The sequence below is a fragment of the Stegostoma tigrinum genome, unplaced genomic scaffold (genome assembly GCF_030684315.1).
Source record: "Stegostoma tigrinum isolate sSteTig4 unplaced genomic scaffold, sSteTig4.hap1 scaffold_333, whole genome shotgun sequence".
NCBI lineage: Eukaryota > Metazoa > Chordata > Chondrichthyes > Orectolobiformes > Stegostomatidae > Stegostoma > Stegostoma tigrinum.
The window spans coordinates 146,492-156,344 of NW_026728261.1; positions in this window are offsets into that span (position 1 = coordinate 146,492).

The following is a 9,853-nucleotide window of genomic DNA, read 5'->3' on the forward strand; positions in this document are numbered from 1 at the left end:
GTGGATCGGCCATGCTACATTGCCCATAGTGCTCAGGGGTGTGTGGGTGAAAGGGCAATGCGTCTGGGTGGGATGTTCCAAGGGGCAGTGTGGGCTTGTTGGGCCGAAGGACCTGTTCCCACACTGTTGGGAATATAATCTAATCTAGTCTACATAAAACTAGGAGAGGTGACTGTTATTTTCACGGGAAAAAACACTGCAGAAAGCTGCATTACAGAGAGAACTGTGGGACGTTTTTCTTAAAAGACAAAAAAGCGACCATCCAGGTTTGGGGTAATCTGGAAGGTAAATAGTCTGTTGACATTTTTTTCAAGGGAATGGGGTTAGCTTATTAAAACGGTATATGCCACTAGTCAGATCACACCTGGAATGCTGTGAATGGTTTGAGTCCCCATACTTTTAGAATGGCAGTTCAGGGAATTTTAACACTATTGATCCTGGACAAGGGGAGAAATTTTTTCAGGAGATAAGATTGAGCAGATTACTCCTGTACTCATTGCAGTTTAGAAGAATGAGACAAGATATTACTGAAAGACAAAAGATTCCATTGGGCTTGACAGGGTAGACTCAGGGAGATTGGCCCTCCTTTTTTGACAGTCAAGGATCAGAGTAAGGAATCATCTTATCAGACTGAGATGTGGAGGAATTCCTTCTCTTGGGGTGTACTGAATTCTGTGGATTTAATTACTGCAGATGCTGAATAGGCTGGCTGCTCAGTGTATTCAAAGCTGAGATAAGGTATTTTCATCAAAAACGGAATCAAGTGTTGGGGAATAAGGTAGGAAAGTGGTGTTTCGGATTATCATATCACCTCCGATCTCATTGAATACTGAGAGCAAACTCGATGGGCTGAATTACCTACTTCTGCTTCAACATAGTGTCATTTTTTTCCTATCTTCTGTCTTTTACTTGCTTTCTTTCTTTTTCTTTTTTTTCAAACAGTTTCACAGCATATTAGAAGGGAATGATTTGCAAAGAGGAGACTTAAAACCAAATATCACTTCAGGATCTGATAGAGTTGCCAATTTATTGTATTCTGGATAGCATTGAAATTTGAACATAGAAGGAAAAAGCACCATTCACAGCAGGGAGAAATCGTACACGTCATTTACGTGTAGACAAGGCTTCAGCAGATCAGCCGCCCTGTTAGAACATAACTACAGCCGCACTGGTGAGAGGCCATTCATCTGTTCCAACTGTGGGAAAGGATTCACTCAATCATCCAACCTGCTGAAACACCAGCATGTTCACACAGAGGAGTAACTTTTAAAATTCCCAGAATGTGGAAAGTGCATTAAAAGCTCAGGGCACTGATATCCCATCAATGTATTCACGAAGACAGGCAGGCTTCATGTGCTCTCACTGTGAGTCTGCTTTCAAGCAACTATCCACCCTCATTGAACACCAGTGGATTCACAGTGGAGAGAGGCCACTCACATGTTCAGGATGTGGGAAGACACTTTCTCAAAAAGCAATTCTGCTGAGTCACCAGCACGTTGAAACAGAGGAGAGACCTTATAAATGCCCAGACTGTGCCAAGTGCAATAAAAGCTCTGGGACCCTGACATTCCATCAATGTGTTCGCAGTGACGAGAGGCCCTTCAGATGCTCTCACTGTGGGGCTGGGGTTCAGACAATCATGTCCCCTCCATAATCACCAGTGGATTCACACGGTGGAGAGACCATTCATCTGCTGACAATGTGGGAAGGCATTCACTTAGAAATCCAACCTGCTGAAATACCAACAGGTTCACACAGAGGAGAGACACAATAAATGCTCAGGCTCTGGGACGTGCTACAAAATCTCTGCCGACCTGGTGAGCCATCAATGTGTTCACACTGATGAGAAACTGTTCAGGTGGCCTCACTGTGGGGCTGGGTTCAACTGGTCATCCCAACTCACTGTATAGCACTGATCTCACACAGGGGAAGGGGCCGTTCACCTGAACTGATTGTGGGAAGAGTTTCACCGTGAAATTCAACATGCTGAAATACCAGTGAGTTCATGAGTAATGACAATGACGAATATTTGAAGCCAAGTTTAATCTCAGTAACATGTGAGAACAGTATTTGCATTTTGCCCCTCTGTCCTTAATCTGATGCACAAGGTTCTTCAACTTTGGAATGTGCTTTCACTGTGATCAGTCCCTGGCTCAGGTTAAATGAAGACAAACTTGCATAAATACAACATACTGGATTGGTACCTCATTCCTCACAACATAAGGACATGGAGAGGCTGGGCCATGGAAAGATACAGTATGAGATATATTCACCCCTCTGTTCCTCGCATCACTCAGATAGGGGTAAGCTAATTGGAGGTTATAGCTTGATGCACTAGCCCCTCTATTCTCTAATTCAATGGGACGTGAAAGATGGGTACTCAGTGTCTGAGAGAGAGAATGCACTCTGAACCGTATCTCATATCAGGGATAGTGTGAGATATGATCACAAACGGATCTTCGGTCACATACAAGAGGAAGATCGTTAACAAAATCGAGTCATAGAGATATACAGCATGGACACAAACACTTCAGTCCAACTTGGCCATGCCGACCAGAAGTCCTAAATAAACCTAGTCCCATATTTGGCCTATATTCCTCTAAACTCTCCCTATTCATATCCCCATCCAATTATACCAGCCTCCATCACTTCCTCTGGCAGCTCATTCTGTTCATGTACCTCCCTCTGTGTGACAAAGATACTCCTTAGTTCCCTTTTAAATCTTTCCCTTCTCATTTTAAACCTATGTTCTCTAGTTTTGGACTCCCACAGCCTGGGGAAAAGACCTTTTTTTATCCTATCCATGACCTTGTGATTTAAAACACTTCTATAAGTTTGCCCGTCAGCTTCCAGGGAAAATAGCCTCAGTTGATTCAGCCTTATTTTCTAGCTCAAAGACTCAAACCCTGGCAACAGCCTTGCAGATCTTTTCTGAACGCTTTCAAGTTTCGCAACATCCTTTCTAGAGGAGGAAGTCCGGAATTACATACAGTCTTCTAATAGTGGCATAATCAATGTCCTGTACAGCCACGACATGACCTCGCAACTGATATACTCAATGCAGTGACCAAAACTAGCATACCAAATGTCTTTTTCACTATCTTATCTACTGTGACTCCACTTCCAAGGAAAGATGAACCTGTACTCCAAGGACTCTTTGTTCAACAGCACTCCCCAGGACCTTACCATTAAGGGTGTAAGTCCTTGTCTGATTTGCCTTTCCAAAATGCAGATTCTCATATTTATCAAAATTAATCTTCAGCTGCCACACCTTGGCCCGTTGACCCATCTGAGAATGATTTCCTTGTACTCTGAGGTCGCCTTTTTTGCTATCCACTACACTGCCAGTTTTGATGTCATCTGTAAACTTACTAACCATAATTCCTATGTTCACCTGCAGTTCATTTATATACGTAACTAAAAGCTGTGGACACACCACCGATCCTTGCGCCATGCTGCTGGTCACAGCCCAGTCTGAAAAACAAACCTCCTCCACCACCCCTTCTTCTATCCTTGAGCAACTCTGTATCTAAATAGTTAATTCTCCACCTATACCATGTGATCTCACCTTGCTAACCAGTCTACCATGAGGTACCTTGTCAAACTCCTTACTTGAAGCCCATTTTGATCATGTCTACTGTTCTATCTTCATCAATCCTCTTTGTTACTTATTCCAAAAAGCAGTCAAAGATTTCCCATGCACAATGCCAGGTTGGCTAACCCTGATTAACCCTTGCCTTTCTAAATACATGGTAACCCTGCCCTTCAGGAATCCTTCCAACAACTTTCCCACCACTGATTGTCAGGCTCGCTGGTCTATAGTTCCCTCAAATTTCCTTACCATATTTCTTAAATAGTTACGCTAGCCAACCTCCAGTCATCTGGCACATTTCCTGTGCCTGTCGATGATACATATATCTCAGCAAGGGGCAAAGCAATCACTTCCTTAGCTTCCCTCAGAGTTCTATGGTACACTTGATCAGGTCCCGGGGATTTATCCACCTCGTTCTTTGTAATATGGACATTTTATCAGATATTTAATTATTTCCCCATGTTCTCTATCTCCAATATCCTTCTCCATAGTAAACATTCATGTAAAATTCTCACTTAATATCTCCCCTATCTCCTGCAGTTCCACAAACTGGTGGCCTTGCTTATCTTTAAGGAGACTCATTCTCTCCCCAGTTACCCTTTTGTCCTTAAAATATTTGTGGAAACCCTTTGAATACAACACAACCTCATTTGCCAAAGCTATCTCATGTCCCCTTTTTGCCCTCCTGAATTCCCACTTACATTCACTCCTACTGCCTTTATCGTCTTCTCAGAAACCATTTGATTCTACTGTCTATACCTGACATACGCCTCCTTCTTATTCTTGATCAGAACCTCAATTTCTCTAGTCATCCAGCACATCCTACACCTACCAACCTTGCCTTTCACACAAACAGGAACATATTGTACCTGGACTCTCATCATCGTATGATTGAAGGCTACACATTCAACAGCCACCCCTTTACCCTCGAACATCCTCCCCCCCATTATAAAAGTTTGAAAGTTATTACCCAATACTGTCAAAATTGGCCTTCCTCCAATTCAAAACTTTAACTTTTAGATCCGGTCTATCCTTTTCCATCACTCCTTTAGAACTCATAGAATATCGTCACTGACACCAAAATGCTCCCCTGCTGACACCTCAGTCACCTGCCCTGCCTTAACTCCCAAGAGTAGGTCAGGCTTTGCACCTTCTCTTGAAAGTACACCCACATACTGAATCAGATTTTTTTTTGTACGCTCTTAACCATTTCCTCTGCATCCAAGCCCTTAGCACGATGGCAGTCCCCGTCTATGTTTGGAACGTTAAAACCCCCTTCCATAACCAACTATTATTCTTGAAGATAACTGAGATGTTCTTACAACATTGTTTCTCACTTTCCCACTGGCTGTTTGGGTGTCTATAGTACAGTGGCAGGTAGGTAGTCATCCCTTTCATATCTGTCAGTTCCATCCACATAACTTCCCTGAATGTCCTCTCTGGCAAATCCTCCCTAACTACAGCTGTAATGTTATCCTTCATTAAAAAAAAATGTCACTTCCCAATTTCACTTGTCACACTATCCACCCCCACTGTGATCCTTACTATAGCATCTCTACCTTGGAATATTAAGCTGCCATTCCTGTCCATCTCTGAGCCACATATTTGCAATTGCTATGATCTCCCAGTCTCATTTTCTGAACCATGCTCTGAGTTCATTTGCCTTAACTGTGAGGCCTTTTTCATTGAAATAATCGACTTTGTTCCTGCCTGCCCTGTCTGTTTGACTTATTGTTTTTGCCAGCTGTACCAGCCTCAGGCTGATATCCTTCTTCAATATCTCCCTGGTTCCCAAAACTGTTCCCCCCGTTACTGGTTTAAATCTTCCTGAGCATCTCGAGCAAATCTCCCTGGCAGTACATTAGTCCCCTTCAAATTCAGGTGCAATCCATCTTTCTTTTACAGGTCACTTTTACTCCAGAAGACATTCTAATGATCCAAAAATGTCAATTCTTCCCCCCTGCACAAGTACCTCAGCCACGTATTCATCTGCTCTTTCTTCCTATTCCTCCCCTCACTGGCTCGTGTCACTGGGAGTGTTTGAGGTATTTCTGCACTTGAGGATTTAGTTTTTAAAATCCTGCTCAAATTCCTATGTTACCTCCCCAGAATCCTGTCCATTTCTGTTCCTATGTCTTTAATTCTTATATGTGAAATGACCCACTGCTGATCCCTCTCACCTGTGAGAATATTCTGCACCCTCTCCAAGATATGCATGATTTTGGGACCAGGGAGGTAACACACCATTCTAACACAACAAAATGTGAGGCTGGATGAACACAGCAGGCCAAGCAGCATCTCAGGAGCACAAAAGCTGATGTTTCGGGCCTAGACCATTCATCAGAGAGGGGGATGGGGTGAGGGTTCTGGAATAAATAGGGAGAGAGGGGGAGGCGGACCGAAGATGGAGAGAAAAGAAGATAGGTGGAGAGGAGAGTATAGGTGGGGAGGTCGGAAGGGGACAGGTCAGTCCAGGGAAGACGGACAGGTCAAGGAGGTGGGATGAGGTTAGTAGGTAGATGGGGGTGCGGCTTGGGGTGGGAGGAAGGGATGGGTGAGAGGAAGAACAGGTTAGGGAGGCGGAGGCAGGTTGGACTGGTTTTGGGATGCAGTGGGTGGAGGGGAAGAGCTGGGCTTTTTGTGTGGTGCAGTGGGGGGAGGGAACGAACTGGGCTGGTTTAGAGATGCAGTTGGGGAAGGGGAGATTTTGAAACTGGTGAAGTCCACATTGATATCATTAGGCTGTAGGGTTCCCAGGCGGAATATGAAGTTGCTGTTCCTGCAACCTTCGGGTGGCATCATTGTGGCACTGCAGGAGGCCCATGATGGACATGCCATCTAAAGAATGGGAGGGGGACTGGAAATGGTTTGCGACTGGGAGGTGCAGTAGTTTGTTGTGAACTGAACGGAGGTGTTCTGCAAAGTGGTCTCCAAGCCTCCGCTTGGTTTCCCCAATGTAGAGGAAGCCACACCGGGTACAGTGGATGCAGTATACCACAATGGCAGATGTGCAGGTGAACCTCTGCTTAATGTGGAATGTCTTCTTGGGGCCTGGGATAGGGGTGAGGGAGGAGGTGTGGGGGCAAGTGTAGCATTTCCTGCAGTTGCAGGGGAAGGTGCCGGGTGTGGTGGGGTTGGAGGGCAGTGTGGAGCGAACAAGGGAGTCAACGAGAGAGTGGTCTCTCCGGAAAGCCGACAGGGGTGGGGATGGAAAAATGTCTTGGGTGGTGGGGTCGGATTGTAGAAGGCGGAAGTGTCGGAGGATGATGCGTTGTATCCGGAGGTTGGTGGGGTGGTGTGTGAGAACGAGGGGGATCCTCTTAGGGCGGTTGTGGTGGGGGCGGGGTGTGAGGGACGTGTTGCGGGAAATACGGGAGACGCGGTCGAGGGCGTTCTCGATCACTGTGGGGGGAAAGTTGCGGTCCTTGAAGAACTTGGACATCTGGGATGTGTGGGAGTGGAGTGTCTTGTCATGGGAGCAGATGCGGCGGAGGCGGAGGAATTGGGAATAGGGGATGGAATTTTTGCAGGAGGGTGGGTGGGAGGAGGTGTATTCTAGGTAGCTGTGGGAGTCGGTGGGCTTGAAATGGACATCAGTTACAATCTGGTTGCCTGAGATGGAGACCCGAAACGTCAGCTTTTGTGCTCCTGAGATGCTGCTTGGCCTGCTGTGTTCATCCAGCCTCACGTTTTGTTGTCTTGGATTCTCCAGCATCTGCAGTTCCCATTAACTCTAACACACCATTCTGATGTCTCACTGTCAGCTGCAGAAATGTCTGTCTGTGCCTCCAATTACAGAGGCCCCATCACATTCAGTGGCCTGGAAACTAGTGTCACATTATAGGCAGTCGTTGTACCAGGAACCTATCTGTCAGTGCTGCAAGATAGTGATAGCCACAGGAGACTCCTGCACTGCCTGTCTCTGTCTCACTTTCCTGGAGGTCACCCAACTAACTGTCTGCATCTTTGGTTTATGCCCCTCCCTGCAGCTGCCATACATCATATCCCCTCGCTCCTGCAAATTCCTCATTGCCTCGAAGGCCCACTCCAGCTTGTCCATGTGATCCGATAGGTTTCCTAATCAAACACACTTCCTGCAGACATAATCATCAGTAACATTGAAACTATTCCCAATCTCCCACATCTGACAGGGAGAATACATTACTCTACTGAAGGCCATTTTTGCATCTTAACGATCTACAGACCCAGAAAACAACACAATCTTTCTGCTTTGAAAAAAAACACTGTTCCAGGCTGGTTTAGTATGTAAGTTTTTATATTTTTAAAAATTTAATCAAGAGACAGATCTCTGTAACAACATTTTTATTAAGGAACTCTACTCACTGTTGATTAACAAACGAAAAACAGTAAATGTACGCAATAAAAAATCCACTTAGCTGCTCCCATCACATTTAGAAACAACAAAGCTGATTCTTTCCTAAAAAAGAGGGGGAAACATAATAGAGGAAACAGAAAGGTCATGCGATATTTTCGGAATGGTAAGGATTTATGACCGAAATTAACTGGGATTTTTACCCGCCAACGCTCAACAGTGATATTTGCAGATGAAATCCAATGCAAGAGGCGACTGTGAGCAGCAAACTTTGCCTTAACGTTGGCTGAGTGGTATCGTGATGGGTTAGAAATCCAATGGGTTTGCTCACGTGTACGTTCCAATCCAAAATACTGCAATTTATGGTGAGACTGCTTTCAAGAAGTGTTCCCCATGGGCCAATGACACAAACACACTCGCAATTTCTCATCAGAGATAGTACCAACTGCCAATGTCAGAGATAACACAGTGTGGAGCTGGAGGAGTACAGCATGCCAGGCAGCATCAGAGGAGCAGGAAAGTTGTGTCAGTGTCAGATAACCATGTAGGTGGAGTGGGACTGGTTGGGCCTTCTGGGAGAGGAAGAAGCGGAGCACATTTTGGCCATGTGGGGAATGCAAGTGCACAGGGATTGGATGTCCATGGTTAAGATGAGATTATGAGGGCCAGGGAATAGGAAGTGATGGAGGAGGTGGAGCGTGTGGGTGGTGTGCTAGACGTAGGTGGGGAGTTCCTGGGCAGTAGACCTGAGTTAGGTAACCTAAAGCTAGACTACAACTCCTCTCACCCACCTTCCTGCAAGAATGTGATCCTGTGCTCCCAATTCTTCCACCTCTGCCACATCTGCTCCCAAGATGAGGCATTCCACTGCCTAACATCCCAGATGTCCTCTTATTTCAAGGACCAAAACTTTGCCCCTTCAGTGGTCGAAAACGTTCTCGGTGCATCTCTTGTGTTCCCCACATCTCTGCCCTCATATCCCCTTCCCGAACAAAAGCAAGGACAGAATCCCCCTTGGCCTCACATATCATCCCACTAATTTCTGTATCCAATGTATCATTCCCCACAAATTCCGCCACCTGCAAACCAGCCCCACAACTAAAAATATATTTCCCTCCGCACCCCTATCTGCTTTTTACAGGGACTGCGCTCTCCACGACTCCCTCATCCGCTCCACATTCCCACCAGCCTCACCAACCATGGCACCTTTCCCTACAACCACAGGAAGTGCTACACTTGCCCCTACACCTCCCCCGCACCCACATCCAAGGAATCAAAAAACACTTTCAGATTAGACAGAGACTCACCTGCACATTCATCAATGTGATCTATTGCATCCGCTGCTCCCGATGTAGCCTCCTCTACATTGATGAGACCAAGCAGAGGCTCAGAGGCCACTTTGTGTAGCACCTGCGCACTAATCGTGACAAATGACAACATTTTCCAGTCACAAACCATTTTAATTCCCCCTCCCACGCCCTGGATGACATGTCCATCCTAGGCCTCCTCCAGTGTCACAAAGCTATCACCCAGAAACTGGAGGAGCAACACATAATATTCTGCCTTGGGAGCCAACAACCTAATGGCCTCAATGTTGGCTTAACCAGTTTCAAAATCTCCCCACCCCAGGCGTCATCTCATGACCAATCCTTCCTCTCATCCCTGCCTCCTTGACCTGACACAACCAATCTATCTTCTCTCCCACCTGCACACTTCTCCCACCTCACTGACCAATCCCCAGCACGGCCCACATGTACTCACCTATCACCATCCCACCTCCTTTCCCCAGCCCCACCCCTCCCCGCTCTATTTATTTCCCAGTTCCCTTTCCCTCACGCGTTTCTGAAGAAGGGTCAGCCTTCCTGCTCCTCTGATGCTGCCTGGCCTGCTGTGCTTCCCCAGCTCCTCATTGTGTTATCTACAGCCGC